Below are 16502 nucleotides of genomic sequence, written 5' to 3'. Positions count from 1 at the left end.
GGGGGGTGGATGCAACTAATTTTTTGCATTTTTATTACAAATAGAAATGTTTAACGGGCGCCTGGGTGGCTCAGTCAGTTAAGCATCTGACTTTGGCTCAGATCATGATCTTGTGGTTTGTGAGTTTGAGCCCCACATCAGGGTCTGTGCTGACAGCTCGCAGCCCGGAGCCTGCTTCGGATCCTGTGTCTCCCTCTCTCTGCCCCTCCCCCACTTGTGCTCTCTGTCTCTCAAAAATAAGTAAAGATTTTAAAAAATCGACATGCTTAAATACTTAGAGTTTCTGATACAAGAAACTGGGGTACAAAGCAGTGGAGTCACATTATCTTTCAAGAGTCCTAAAGACTCATTTGTACAGTCTTGAAATTTCTCAAGAAAGATACAGCCATTGGAGGAGGAGGTCTGGTTCCTTGCCTAAAGTAATCTCATTTATACTTTGCAATTGTCGCATGGATTTGGTTCACATCCAAATGTGTGTAGGGACAATGACATTTAAAACATACACGGCAGGGGTGCCTGGGTGGCTCAGTCAATTGGACATCTGACTTTGGCTCAGGTCACTATCTCATGGTTCGTGGGTTCGAGCCCCACGTCGGGCTCTGGGCTGACCGCTCGGAGCCTGGAGCCTGCTTCGGATCCTGTGTCTCCCTCCCTCTCTGCCCCTCCCCCACGTGCACTCTGTCTCTCTAAAATGAGTAAACGTTACAAGAATTAAAAAAACATACACACCAAATCACATCCATACTTCCTTGGTTCCAAAGACAAGTTTCACCAGAGAGGGAGGGAGGCAAACCACAAGAGACTCTTAAATATAGAGAACGAACTGAGGAGGGTTCAGGGGGTGGGGGAGAGGGGAAAACTGGTGATGGCCATCGAGGAGGGCACTTGTTGGGATGAGCGCTGGGTGTTGTACGGAAGCCAATTTGACAATAAATTGTATTCACACAAAAAAAGAAAAAATGAAAGGTTTCACGACGTAACTTTAAGCGGAAAAACAAATCATGAAATACAAAATCAAGTGTATAGAATGAAGCCTCTTTTGTCAAAGAAACACGGAGGCACCAATCCTAGAAGGATATACTGTCAAGTGATTAGCAGAGATGACCTGTTGAGATTATCAAGGATTTTTATTGTGATTTGCTACTGTGAATAGGCCCTGAATTTATTAGAACAAAACAATAAACAACTTTTAGTCCCAAGAGAAAAAAGTCCTGCTGCGTGTGTGTGTGTGTGTGTGTGTGTGTGTGTGTGTAAGCGAGGGAGGTGTAGTATTTACAACGGCCAAAGAAGAAAAGGGGACAGTGGTCACCACGGTGTAGTTGGTCACGTGAACAAAGTAAGGAAAACAGCCAGTCAATGAGCCCGGAACGCTTGGCCATCCTTCCTAAGCCAGCATAAAATATCCAATATCCACCCACAGAGGGCATTCCCTGAAGAGCCCGGAGCCAGTGAGGCCTGTCTCCTTCTCGCCTCACAACCCCTGCAACACTGACCACGGAGAGCCTGGAGGAAGCCCTCACTGCGGCCACAGCAGCCATTTTGGATTCAGGGATTTCCGGCATTTTTGGTCTCAGAGCCACAGAGCTTGAGAAGCTCTCCTCCCCAAGACGGTGGGCGCTTGGTTGATGGTTTTCGGTCCGATACATATTTACGACGCCCCAATTCTAAGTCTGACACACCATCTCACGCGCTATTCCTCTGCATCCTCAGAGTAACTGGGGGCTTGGGGGTGGGGAAGGGGCCATGCAGGATTACCCCCGTTTCACCTGTGAGGAAACGGAGGCCAGGTAGCAAGCAGCAGAGCTGGGGCCTGACGCCAGGTTTCGCGGCTACGACGCTGGCCGACTTCCCACCACACCACAGCTGCCTCTCCGCTCCAAAGCCTGGAAAAGTTGATGAGCTCTGCAACCTTCTGTGGGGCTCTGCAGAAACGAACTGCCAAAAGCCCGCTTGTCTGAAATAGCTGTGGTCCTCAGCTTCCTGGAACAAAAAACACTCTCTTTCCCGAGTGGGGACCGGCCCGTTAACCCGTCCTTTATTTTCATGCAAGGCAACTCCCCACCAGCCATCAATCATTTTCCAGGCCTTTCCGCCAGGCAGCTCTGCTTTGGAAGTGCAATGTCCCACGCAGGGTGAGCGCGTCGTCTTCTGGACCCCATCGGTCAGGCGAAGCAAAACCAGAAGTATCACGTGAAGCTGCCAACCTAAAATCCGTTACAACCGAGGCCCAAACACACGACACAGAGAGGAGAGGGGCGAATGCACAGCCTCCAACTGCAAGGCTAAAAGGTTTCCAGGCCTCGCGAATGAATCAAATGCGCTAGGACCCAGGGTGGCCGTCCATGAAGCTCCTTACTACGGGAGCTGCTTTGCAACGGTGACTTTTTTTCTTTAAAAGTTTTGATGTGATCGAGTTCTGGGTGGGGCATAGAACAGAGCTCCAGAAGGCACATGCCAGACGTCTAGCTGGGCCGAGGACCGGTCCTCATCTGGATGAAAAAGATGCCTTCCCTCTGAGCAACAGTGCAGGAGACCGGGGAGGTTCCGTCCGACGAAACACGACATCTCTTGGTCCCCGGGATGAAGATAAAAACAGCAGAAAGGGGCAGAAGAGGATGATTTGCCGTTTATTCAGGCCCTGCACACAGTGTTAGGCACTTTTCGAATATTATTTGTCAGAATTGAGGTCTTCTGGTGTGCCCGGCGATGGTCTGACCCTTTCCAGGTATGAACTCTTTGGTTCCCCTGATCAACATTAGGAGATAGGTACGATGATCACCTCCATTTTACAGATGGAAAAAACCAAGGTCCCGCAGAGACGTGCAGCATCCTGCCCCAGGCCACGCAGATGGTAACTTGCAAGCCGGGAGTGGACGCGGGTCGTCTGCCCCAGACCATGCGCCCCATTCCCCCGGCCCCTGCACTGTTTCTCTGGAAGGCTCTGCGTGTGATACGACATTAAGCCATAGAAGTTGGGGAGGTCACGTCAGAGCCACGTGGCCTTTGAGACCTGAGAGGCGCTTTGGTGACTTCTCCCTCCCTATTATCCAGGGGGACTAACTCAGCCCACCCCGGCTAGACAGAGTCAGAATCTGTACTTTAACAAGGTCCCCGGGAGATCAGGGTGCACATGTGAGAAGTGATCTCTACTTTCCACCTTCTGCGATAAGACCCTCAGTGGCCCTTCACAATGGTCGAAAGCCAGGGAGTCTGCGTCCCAGAAAAATATAAATATGCAAAGGCTACAGATTTCTGCTCAGGTTTCCAGAAACTTCCCCCAGTGCTTGGAAGCCCAGCCAAGAACCCCTACTTCCATGGATTCCACGTTACGAAATCTGGTTCCGGAGCAGTGGTTTTCAAAAACGAAAACTAAAAATTGTAAGCAGTGCCACCTTTTTCCTATTCACAAGTGAAAGCTCATTCAGAAGCCCCAGGTATAAAATGGGTTTGGAGGGAGCCACAGCTGCTGAACAGGCAAGTAGCCCCCTTCCCACAGATCCTGCCTCCCCTCCACTCAACCCCGAGGACTTTGGGGGTCCTCAGGCCCAGTGGAACCCCCACCCCGACCCTACCCCATCCCCACCCTGCTGGCCGCACACAGGTCACCTGCAAATAGGTTTCTTCTTCATCTGCTTTGGTCTTCAACGTCCCCAGGACATTCTGAGGATCGGCTGGAATTTGGAACACGAATTGAGGGCATCCCAGCTGCCAGGCCGCGGAAACTGTGTCCCTGCGTCCCATTTTCCCCAGGGCAGGGCTGCTTTGGGTCGTTCGTCCGTGGGCCATCGTTGGCAATGCCCACTTTCACTCCTGGCGGCGTCCTGGTTTGCACGGGCATGTCCTTGTCATCACTTCCATGAAGTTAATTCTTAAGCATCCTGGAAGACGCAGCTAAGAAACCCTGTCCTCTGATGAGATACCACCCCACCCCGGTCAGAACGGCCGATCTTAACAACAGACGTTGGCGAGGATGCGGAGAAAGAGGATCTCTTTTGCATTGTTGGTGGGAATGCAAGCTGGTGCGGCCACTCTGGAAAACAGGATGGAGGTTCCTCCAAAAATTAGAAATAGAACTACCCTGCGACCCAGCAATGGCACTACTAGGCATTTACCCACGGGACACAGGTGTGCTATTTCGAAGGGACACATGCACCCCCGTGTTTATAGCAGCACTATCGACAATAGCCAAAGTATGGAAAGAGCCCAAATGTCCATCGATGGATGAATGGATAAAGAAGATGTGGTATATATATATATACCATGGAATATTACTTACGATCAAAAAGAATGAAATCTTGCCATTTACAACAACGTGGATGGAACTAGAGGGTATTATGCTAAGTGACATTAGTCAGAGAAAGACAAATATCACATGGCTTCACTCATATGAGAACTTTAAGAGACAAAACAGATGAACATAAGCGAAGGGAAGCAAAAATAAGATAAAAACAGAGAGGGAGACAAACCATAAGACACTCTTAAATACAGAGAACAAACTGAGGGTTGCTGGTGAGGTGTTGGGGGGGGGGCTAAATGGGAGAGGTCATGAAGGAGGACACTTGTTGGGATGAGCACTGGGTGTTCTATGTAAGTGATGAATCACCAAATTCTATCCCTGAAATCATTATTACACTCTACCTTAACTCACGTGGATATACATTTTTGAAAAATTAATTAAAACAAACAAACAAAAAAAAGAGGGGCACCTCAGTCGGTGGGGTGTCTGACTTCAGCTCAGGTCATGATCTCGCAGTCCGTGAGTTCGAGCCCTATGTCAGGCTCTGTGCTGACAGCTCAGAGCCTGGAACCTGCTTCAGATTCTCTCTCTGCCCCTCGGTCACTTGTGCTCTCTGTCTCTCTCTCTCAAAAAAAATAAATAAATGTTAAAAATAAATAGATTGATAGATGGATAGATAGATAGATAAATAAGATAGATAAAATCCGGTCCTGTGAGACTATAAACTGGAACACTTTTGCCTGCAAGTAACTAAAGGCTTACTACGACACAGAGCTACAAGTCCAGAGATAAGGAGTTCCGGCTTAATTCTGCTAGCAGTTTAACGAGCAAAACACACACAGTCACCTACCCACGATGAGGACCAGAGGCTGAAGATTGCGGAGAGGACTCCACAGAAAGGTTTTTCTTTTCTATAGCAGTGAGGAAAAGGTCTCCTAGAGGCGCTGTGCCCTAGATCCACCCCACCTGACTTTCCCTCACATCTGATTGGCCAGAACATATCACGTGCCCAAGGCCAAGCCAGTGACTGGTGGAGAACAGGAGCGTCTTCCTTGGCTCCAACCAATCAGCAGTCATCCTCCGGAGCTGGGGGCAAGCTCAACCTTCCGGGGAGAGCTGGCCACCATTTTGAAAACAATGGCCCCTTTAGGCGTCTTCCCTAACCCCCCCGGCTGGGGAGTCCTCCTCTGGATTTCCAGAGTCGGCTGTGGCCCCTCTGTTATGGCATATTTCACTTTGCAACTTGTCTCTCCTCCCGCTGCCTCGTATTAGCCCCGCAAGAAGATAAAGCACAGCCTAGCCACCTTCCTCACCTCCCAGCTCCTCAGAGAGGGCTGGGCACCTTGTAAGAGCTCCCAGGGTATTTAAATGACATTGCCTCCCGTGCAGTTTCCCATAAAGTATTATACTCTCCTTGTTTTGGATGCACTTGATGAGATCCTTCACGCTGGGGAAACACAAGGTGGTTCCCATCCCCTCTTAAACCGTGCCCTGAGCACCGGGGCTGTGGGGGCACGTGTCTGGATTCCCTGGTAGCCAGCTCAGTGTCTGATCCACAGGACATGTTTGTGTTTTAAGTTATAGCACATGACTGACAGGCTTTTATGCAGTACAGCAATGAAGAAATGAACTCACCTACATGCAATACGGATGAACCTTTCAGACATAAGGTTAACTGAAAGAAGCCAGATATAAAAGAGTGATGATAAGTGTGAGAGTCTATTTACACAAAGTTCAAACTGGGAGAAACCAATTCTTGGTGGTGATGGAGGAGAGAAAAGTGGTTGCCTGCGCGGGGTTTGACGGGCAGGGGGCCCAAGGGAGCCTGGTGTGGGCTAGAGAGTCCTAGCTCTTGACCTGGATGGTCGATACATACGCGTACACAAGAGCTTTAAACCGTGGTACATTAGACCATGGACTCTTATATTAAAAAGGAATGAATTGTCAAAGCACGAAAGGACGTGGAGGCAACTTAGATGCGTATTACTGAGTGGAAGAAGCCGAGCTGGAAAGCCTAGATGCTCTACGTGATTTGGACCGTAGGACGTTCTGGATGAACCAAAACTTTGGACGCCATTGAGAGATCAGTGGTTTCCAGGGATGGAGGGAGGGAAGAGGAATAAACAGAGCACAGAGGATTGTTAGGGCACTGAAACCATTCCCTATGACAGTAATGGTGGATACGTGGCATCACACATTTATCCCAAGCCCACTAAATACACAACACCAAGAGCGAACCCTCCCTAAGGTAAAGTAAGGACTTGGGGTCATGCTGATGTGTCGAGGCAGGTTCATCGACTGTAGCAAACGTACCATTCTGGTGGGGGGTGTTGACCATGGGGGAGGCCGTGCACATCTGTGCACGTGCATGAGGGCAAGGAGGGTCTTTGTATCAGCCACTCAACTCTCGGTGAAAAAGGATAAAGCGTTCTCCTCAAAATACTATGAACCAGCACTCATTAAAGGCTGACGGGAAGCCAGGTCTAGCCTTGGTCCTAGCGGTGGATGGCAGGACTCACCTGGCCGGGTCGCCCTCCTGCCGTCCGTGCCGTGCCCGTAACAAAGGTGGGGAAACGTGTTCCTTGCGAAGCCAGAGATGTCCCCAAGCTGTAGGAGCGAGTATTGCCTCCATTCCGCAGAGAGGAGGAAAACGAACTTCTGAGAGCCAGCGAGAGGTCCGAGGCCACAAAAGCTGAGAAGCGGCCGAGCCGGGACATGTGGCAGGTTGTCTCGGGAGGAAAGCCTGACTCTGAGCCCCCTACGTCTTATCACCTCTGACCTCCAGCAAAGCTGAACCCCCGGGAGCCCGGAGGGTTCTGAAGGTACCCTGGCAAAACTGTTTGTGGGAGTTTTCACTGGGGTTGTGTTACGCCTAAATTAATTGCTATTGTCTCTGGGACCTGGTCACAAAGCGCCCTGATTGTAGCGGTGATAAAGGGGTATTCCAAGCCCAAGTTCAACCTGTCAGGTCTGTCGATAACTGTGACACCTTGATTCCTTGTCACCTGGTAACTACTAAAAGGTGTAATATTCCGAAGCCTTTAATTTTACCTCCTGCAGGAGAGGGAAATTGAGGGGGGAAAGATAGGATGCGATTTGAGACACGTATAAATTACCTTTTGATGCTTATGAATATATATTCTGCATCTGATGCCTGCCTGGACAAGAATCTCTGTCCCCAGGATGCGTTAGGTTGACGGCCATCAGTACATAATTGCTGGGCTCTGCCCCGTCTCTCCCGCCGGAGAACGAAACCTTGCTCAAGGTCAGTGTTGAGGTGTCAGTCTGGAAGTTTCCAATGTGAAGGGAGCTGTATCAGGAAGAAAACAGTCTTCAGAGAGGGCACTTCACCCCAAATGGGAAAACACGGGCATGTGTCTTCGTGTTGGCTGATGATGTCCTCAGGCCAGATAAGAGAGGTGAAAAGGCGACCCGGTGGGACAACTTCAGGATCATGAAGGTGCCCGAAGCCAGACCGGAGGACGGAGCAGGTGAGTGGGTGACGGCCATATGGAGTTAGCCTGTAGGGACAGCTCCTCCAAGAAATCTGGCTGTGACAGAAAGGGGAGAGAGGAGAGACGGCAGCATCCTGAGAAACCCACTGAAGATTTTTGAAGTCTTTTTCAGGGGCACCTGGGTGGCTCAGTGGGTTGAGCATCCATCTGGCTTCGGCTCAGGTCATGATCTCGCTGTTTGTGGGTTTGAGCCCCACGTTGGGCTCTGTGCTGACAGCTCAGAGTCAGGGGCCGGCTTTGGATTCTGTGTCTCCCCCTCGCTCTCTCTGCCCCTCCCCCACTCACATTCTGTCTCTCTCTCAAAAGATAAACAAACATTAAAAAAATAATAATAAAAAAATAAAGCCTTTTTCATTGTGGTAAAATATACATAACATATAACTTAACCATTTTCAGGTGTCCACCCGAGTGCCCTTAATACAATCACAATGCTGTGAAGCCATCACCATTATCAAGTTCCAAAACATTTCCATCCTCCCCAAGGGGCAACCCAGTACCCATTAGCAGTCACTCCACATTCTTCCCTTCCCCAGCCACTCGCAACCCCCAGGCTTCATTCCGTTGCTATGACTCTACCTATATGGACATTTCGTATAAATGGAATCATGGGGTATGCAGCCTTTTGTAATTGGCTTCTTTAATTTAGCATAACGTGTCCAAGGCTCATCCGTGTCGTCGCACGCATCAACACTTTGTTCCTTTTTATGGCTGAACAGTACTCCATTGCATGGGTTGAGGACATTCATTTCTCCGTTCATGCATTGATGGACATGTGGGTTGCTCCCACCCTTGGCTATTGTGGACAGGGCTGCCGTGAACATTCGTATACAAGGTTTTTTCTGGAATGCCTGTCCCGATTCTTTTTGGGAGGTAACCTGGGAGCGGAATTGCTGGGTCCTGGAATAATTCTATTTAACCGGTTGAGGCACCACCGAAGTGTTTTCCACAGTGGCTGTAACTTGCCAATGATGTGCATGAGTCCCAATTACCCTACATCCTTCTCTACAGTTATCATTTCCCACCGCCCTGTTTTTTTATTTGAAGTTTTTTTTTAAATGTTTATTTCTTTTGAGAGAGAGAGAGAGAGAGAATATGAGTGAGGGAAGGGCAGAGAAAGAGGGAGAGAGAATCCCAAGCAGGGTCCACGCTGCCAGCACAGAGCCCCATACAGGGCTCGATCTCATGAACGGGGAGATCATGACCTGAGCCAAAATCAAGAGTCAGACGCTTACCTGGGCCACCCAGGTGCCCCGATTTGAAGTTTTATTTATTTTGTTTTAAGTGAAGTTTCTTCTTTCATCACTGAGTGCTCACCAAGGGCTCACTGGCTTCCCAACAGTGGGGATCAGACTGCCCGATCCTGCTCTCCAGGGGCTCACAGCCTGGTGGGACCACGGGCAAATCAGGCCCTGAAAGAAACCATCAGACTCTCTCCTGGACCGGGACCTCCCATTCAGTTGCCTCCCTCTCCAGCTGCGGAAAACGAGAGTTGACATTTCGACGAGCAAGGGAGACACACACTTTGGCGGGAGAATCCTTTAGGCTCAGACCCTGACTCTGTCACTTTCTCACTATGACTTTGAGCAAGCCGTGTAACTTTCCAGAGCCTCAGCTTTCTTATCAGTAAAATGGGGATAACGCTATTTACCCTAGGGAGCTACCAGGAAATTCAGGCAGAAAAATGACAGAAGGGAAGACGGGGCTTACTGCCTGATGCTTAGTAGGTGCTCAGTAAACTTGCTTTCCTTTCCTTGGGTCAAGGGAGAAAAAGTCAAGTCAAAACAAGAACAAGTGTTTCTTTCTAATCCAGCACTTCTTAAGGCAGAGGCCGACTAGCAGGGATGTGTGCTGAGGAGGTGGCCAGTCTTGGGCCAAGGACATGCCACCAACATGCTTGCTTGCATTGATCTGGCCCTCACTCACCTAGCAGTTTCCTGTTGGTGACCTCAGTGTCACCAGTAATTCTGATGCTCAGCACGCTTTGGGGTTCACTGGCTGTCTTGGCTTTCCAGAGTTGCCATAACAGAACACCACCAACTGCATGGCTTAAAACAACAACAACAAAAATCTATCCTCGGGACGCCTGGGTGGCTCAGTCAGTTGGACGTCTGACTTTGGCTCAGGTCATGATCTCCCAGTCTGTGAGTTTGAGCCCCGCGTCGGGCTCTGTGCTGACAGCTCGGAGCCTGGAGCCTGCTTCGGATTCTGTGTCTCCCTCTCTCTCTGCCCCTCCCCTGCTCTCTCTCTCAATCTCTCAAAAATAAATAAAACATTAAAAAAAAATCCCTTCTCTTATGGTTCTAGAGGCTAAAAATCTGAAATCGAGGGCTTTGCTTTCTCTGAAGATTCTAAGGGAGAATCCTTCCTTGCCTCTCCTGGCTTCTGGTTGGTAGGCCTCAGCCTGCCTGGGCTTGTAGACACATCATGCCGATCAGCGCCCACCCTAATCCAGTATGATCTCATTTTAACTTGATTATGTCTGCAAGGAGCCTCTTTTTTTTTTTTTTTTTTTAATTTTTTTTTTCAACGTTTATTTATTTTTGGGACAGAAAGAGACAGAGCATGAACGGGGGAGGGGCAGAGAGAGAGGGAGACACAGAATCGGAAACAGGCTCCAGGCTCTGAGCCGTCAGCCCAGAGCCCGACGCGGGGCTCGAACTCCCGGACCGCGAGATCGTGACCTGGCTGAAGTCGGACGCTCAACCGACTGCGCCACCCAGGTGCCCCATCAAGGAGCCTCTTTCTAATAAGGTCACATTCACCGGTATTGGGGGCTAGGACCTCAACATATCTTTTTAGGGGACACCGTTCAACCCCTAACGCTGACTTACGGTCAAACGCTGGCATGGAGTCAAGTATTGTGGAGCACAGAGAAGGTTTGGGGAGCCCTGTTTAATGAAAAGACCACAAAATTATGAATGCCAATCTAGGTACAGGACCCTGGAAGGCGATGGGTCAGTGGGGGGTCCTGTAGCTTAAGCGTCATTAGCGCCAATGGAAGACCGACCCGCTGGCTAAACCTCATTTATCCTGCTTCAGTTTCTAAACTCATTACGTGGAGGCAAAGGAATAAAACAGTTAAAAATGACAAGCCATGAAAACGCAAATTTCCTACCCAGACCTACATAGCTGCATGTATATTAGAACGGGTCTGAAAGGAAGCACATCCAAATGTCAACTGATTACTCGTGACTGGTGGAGTTGGGGGGGGGGGGCCTCGTTATTCCTTTCTCCTTGCCGATCTAAATTTGCTAGTTTTCCTCCAATGAACATATATCGCCTTTATAAAAACCGTAACCATCTTCCCCTTGCAACTTGATGTGTCCATTAGAGCTGAGACGTGTCCGAGGCCCTCGCAGTTGGTGGTTGTCATAGATATCTTTCCTGGGAGACCCTGTTTCCTCCAGGGCTCCGTGGAGCCCACGCGACCTCCCCCTGGGCTTCCTTGGTCCCCCTCCCAGCCCCGCCCCCAGAAGGCTGCCTGGCTCAGATTGGAAAGGTACCCAGCGAGCCACTGGCCAGTCTATGCACAGGAGAGGCCCCACCATGGAGAATGAGGCATCGTGGCCACTGATCTGTTTCCCTGATTTACATCAATTTACATTCAGCTCTCGGAGTAATCTACATGAAAATCAGGCGGCCTCCAGCTATTCCCCTGAAATCAGATGGGGCCCCCTGGCCTGTGGGATGATACAGGGAGGTGCCCCCTCACTTCCCAAACCCCGGGCAGATTAATTTGTCAACCCAAACCAGGCCCGGCATCGTAATCATGGCTGCCTAGCACTCTTACGTTCCCCAAATTGGATAGATAAATGGATATTTGCGGTGTCTTAACCTGAATGTTTTGTCTAGCTTCATTTTCCATTTCCTTCCCTTCTGTACGGAGCCGGTACGTTTTGTTTTGTTTTGTTTTGTTCCTGTGAGATCACTGATGCCATTCATCTATCCATTTCTCTAACGGTAATTTACTGGGTTCTTCTACGTGCCAGGACAGTTGTTTGGTGTTCAGGCAGGAGAGGTGACTGTGGGCTGCCTTTGTCCTGACCTGGCTCCAGGTCCCTGCTCTCGATCTGTTTTTAAATTTTTTTTTTTTTAACGTTTATTTTTCAGAGAGACAGACAGACAGAATGTGAGCGGGGGAGGGGCAGAGAGAGAGGGAGTCACAGCATCGGAAGCAGGCTCCAGGCTCCGAGCTGCCAGCACAGAGCCCGACGCGGGGCTCGAACTCAGGAACCGTGAGATCATGACCTGAGCCGAAGTCGGACTGAACCACTCAGGTGCCCCTGATTTGTTTTTAAGAATAAAGTTAAATACTGGGTCGCCTGGGTGGCGCAGTCGGTTAAGCGTCCGACTTCATCCAGGTCACGATCTCGCGGTCCGGGAGTTCGAGCCCCGCGTCGGGCTCTGGGCTGATGGCTCAGAGCCTGGAGCCTGTTTCCGATTCTGTGTCTCCCTCTCTCTCTGCCCCTCCCCCGTTCATGCTCTGTCTCTCTCTGTCCCAAAAATAAATAAACGTTGAAAAAAAAATTAAAAAAAAAAAAGAATAAAGTTCAATACAGATACAACCTTCCTAAGGTGACATGCATAAACCCCCAGGGTACCACTTGACAAATATTAGCGTGTGGCCTGTAACCTCCGTCATGACCGAGACCTAGAACGTGTTTAGCGCCCCCAGGAGGCTCCCTCATGCGTCCCCAGTCAATATCCTTCTACCCCACCATGTTCACCATTTCTGATTTCCTTCCCCATCAGTGAGTTCTGACAGTGTTTGAGCTTCCTGTAAACGGAATCGTCCAGTAGAAGTTCAAAAACGCCGGCAAGACTCATTTCGGACATCATTATGTTTGCGAAATTCATCATGTTTGTGTATCAATGATTTGTCCCTTTTTATTACCGTGTAGTATTTAATTACGTGTATATACCACAATTCGTTTATCCATTCTCTGGTTGACGGACACCTGGGCTGCTTCCAGTTGGAGATGATTTCGAATAAAGTTCCAATGAACGTTCTTATACATGTCCTTTAGGGTTTGGGAAACGCTCGTTTGTCTTGGGTGTAAGGACACCCAGGGGTGGAATTTCTGGGTCAAAGGGTCAGCCTGTGCTTCGTTGTAGATCCTGACGATCCTTCAAATCCAGTTCCCTTGGTCCGTTTTCCCCAAGACCTCTTCCTGGTTTTGTCTGCACCCCCTCCCCCAGCCCCCGTTATTGGAATGACAGCATGTAATTGAGGTTTGAAATTTAGGACTGGGGCGGCAACACTTCTTTCTGAGGATCACGAGGTCCGGCCCGGTCCCAGCTGCCGGGGGAATTGACCGTGCATATCTGGGAACGCTGCCTTGCTCCTCGTGAGCTCAGCGGACCTATGTGAGATACCGAACCTTTGAGGTACCTTCCCGTCCTGACAGTGACAAAGACCAGGCTGAAATCGGGTCTCCGCCAGTTGTGCGGCCTTGCACAGGCTACTTTACTTCTCTAAGCCTCAGTGCATCTTACTGCGAAATATGGGTCACAATGGGCCTAATTTCCCACCGTCTGAGAGAATGAATGAGTCTGTAACTACAACACGCGGCACAAAATAGCACTCGCTATAGGCTAGAATATTCACTATGATACAACCTCCAGTGACCCACTGTCTCCAGAAGCAGACACTTTACTCACCTGTCCTGCAGATGTCCCCGTGGCCATCAGGGAGCTGACACCCAGGCGGGGGTCTTCTGTGACAAGGTGCTGCCACGAACCCTGGCTTACATTTTGTCGCTTTTTTCTTTTGCTGGGAGGAGACGGAAGGAGACTGGGTCAAAAACACATCTCCCCCCTCGAATGACTTAATATTTAAAATGGTTTCCTCTATCTGTCAGAGGACACATCAACCTGTATTTTGCAAGAATTCCGAAGATATACAGAGCATCTTTCCTAGTCTACCTAATAACATGATCTGAAGAATCCAGATTATTATTTTATGTTTCCGATTTCGTGGACAGCGTAAGACACTGCCACAGAAAAATATCATTTGGATGATCGTGGAACGTGCCTTCTAGACTTTCATCAAACTTTTTTTTCCTACTTTCATGCAATTTTTAATACAGAAAAGAGAGCTAAGTTTGACCACCTAAATCACACTTGATATCCATCCCAAAATGGAAACAGTTTTCTTATTAGCTCGTTTCACCCTTTCAGTTGCCCGGTTAACAACCTTATACCCGGTCAACCGTCTTGTGCCTCAAACCCTCTCCGTCCAACTACGTGGCGTGGTTTCTGTCCCTGACTGGCTCCCACTGACACACCCACGCCAGGCTTCCTGGTCCTCACGTCTGGCCTCGGGTGAGTTGCTGAACATCACTCACTGAGCCTTGATGTTCCAATCTGTGAAGTGGAAAGAATTGTAACAGAATGCCCATCGGCACGGAGTGGCTTTTTAGGCTCAACTCAGGAGTCCTGCCTTCCGGAAGCTTCCCGAACTTTCCAGGCCCGTTAGGGTCCTCTGAATCAGGATCACGTGACTCATTTTGCCCCTTCATGCAGGAGTTCCCGCAGCCGTCTTGAGACAAAAATTTCTTCTTCTTCTCCGGAAACCTGTTTTTGTTCTTAAGGCTTTCAGCTGCTTAGATGAGGCCCACCACATCACTGATGGCAATCTCCTTTACTTGAAGTCGGCTGACGGTGGGGGCTCACCGCATCTACAAAAGACCCTCACAGCAGCCCTGGATTCGTGTTCGATTGAACGCCCGGGTGCTGGAGCCCAGCCACTCTGACGTATAAACTAACCATCACCAGGCTCTGGGAAGGCTGTAGGCAGATGACATGCTCCCTGTTCCCTTACTTGGTGTAGTTCATACTCACTTTTGAGGGATCTGATCTGACTCACCTTGAAAAGGATCCCCTGGGGTCCTCGTGGAGAACGAATCCGCAGGAGCACGGCCGGATGCCACCGGGGGGGCGGGGGACCGGTCCCGAGGCCACTGCAGGCACCGGGTGATGTGCAGGAGACGGAGGTGTGGGCCACAGTGGTGGCATAGAGGCTGCGAACTCAGGGGCGTGTGGCTCTTATCTGCAGGTGGAACCAGCGGACGATGGTTGCTGCTGTTCCCCCGGAAGCCGGTCCATCGTGTGTGCGCCTGGCACACGGCAGGTGCACCATCAGAGTTCGCTGAGCAGAAACGCAGGCCAGACGGTCGCCGAGAGCATCCTGTGCGTTGTAAGGCACTGTCTGCGTGCTCTCTGTTATCACCCTCAGGCCTGCTCTGCTCAGACCTCTGTGGATTCAGGCCCCGTTTGAGGAAACCTGAGCTGTGGCCCAAATCCCAGCTCCCATTCCTTCTGGGAACAGAGCCTGCCCCGGCCCGCATTCCACAGTTCTCTCTGGCTTCCCCGCCGGCGACCTGCCCTTGAGCAGTGCACTCTGGAGCAAAGGTCTCCCTCCCAGGGGACCTCCCCACTGGGAAGGGTCCACGGATTGGGCAGTTATTAGATTCTCTGCAATGTCCCCAATCCTCACTCCCCTTTACCCCAGAGAACTAGTGAGAATGTCAGATTGCCTTCTGCATGGTCTCCGGATCTGGGAGCTGCGTGGACTCGCTCGTCCTGATCTCCTGGGGAGCTTATTAAAACGTGAGGAAGAGAAGTGAGGTCTGGCAGTCCCTCCGCCTCAAACCCCACCACCCAACCGCACAGAGGGAGTGACTAATCCCTTGCGTTCGTGGTTAAGTGCGTTCTTCTTCAAAGGGCTCTAAAATAAAAAATAAATAAATAAAAGAAAAGTATAAGAAAGAAAAAGAGAAGAACCCACTGTGTTTACATGGAAAGTGGTTCCACATTCCTGCCATACGGAACACAGAGTGTCCCGGAGCCAGCAGCTACCTGGCCCCGTTCCCTACCGTATTATAGAGCAGGGAGCCAAATTTCCTTCTGGATGTCTATAAATAAAGTGCTTCATCCACAGGCAATTAGGTGAAAGCATTTTTCCGGCCAGTGTGCATATGCGTTTCATTTCTCCACAAGAGGTACTGAGGATCAGAGATGTTAGTTTAAGCCCCATTGCTATGTGTAATAATAATAACGTTTTCGCAGCATCTATGTGCCTTCTTTCCAACCCTCCCCATCCCCTGACTCAGTCTAGGTTTTATGTAGGAATTCTACCTAGAAACAGGCAAACAGAGCATTCCAAAATTCTTTCAGTTGAAGAAATTTAGAAGGCTATGGGATTTAATGTCTTCTGTTGCATGAAGTATGCTCCATTTCTGATCTCCCGGGATGACTGGTGGATTTTCCCTTTTCTGATGATAAGAGCTGTGCAACTGATCACATTTCCCTTTTCACCTCATCTGCCGGGTAGCTCAGTGCCAGCAATGGCTTATACGTTGTGGATAGTGCCTCTGAGTCCTCTATTTTCCCAAATCCTGATTTCACTTCTGACTATCCTTTCCAAAACTAAACATCAACGTAAGTTTACCCACGACGTCTTCACAAAGAAGCAGGATGCAAAGACATAATCGTTTTTAGTTTTAGTGGCTGCCTGCTCTCAGAATGGAAACTCAGGATGGAACAACATGGAATGACAGAAGCAGATCGGGGTAGAGGGAAGGAGAGGAGAGAAATGACTTACAGTGGGCATAGACTAGGTGCGTTGGATTAGGTAAGCACTTAACATAATTTTTTTAAAGAAATTTAAGATGCACAGCAGATCTGCTATGGCAGAATGGCGGAGTCAAGTTTAGGCCTAGGTCCTTGTGAGTCCACAGCTAGTGCAT

The sequence above is a fragment of the Leopardus geoffroyi genome, chromosome B3 (genome assembly GCF_018350155.1).
Source record: "Leopardus geoffroyi isolate Oge1 chromosome B3, O.geoffroyi_Oge1_pat1.0, whole genome shotgun sequence".
Taxonomy (NCBI): domain Eukaryota; kingdom Metazoa; phylum Chordata; class Mammalia; order Carnivora; family Felidae; genus Leopardus; species Leopardus geoffroyi.
The sequence above is the reverse complement of the archived record's forward strand: the minus strand, read 5'-3'. Positions refer to the sequence as shown.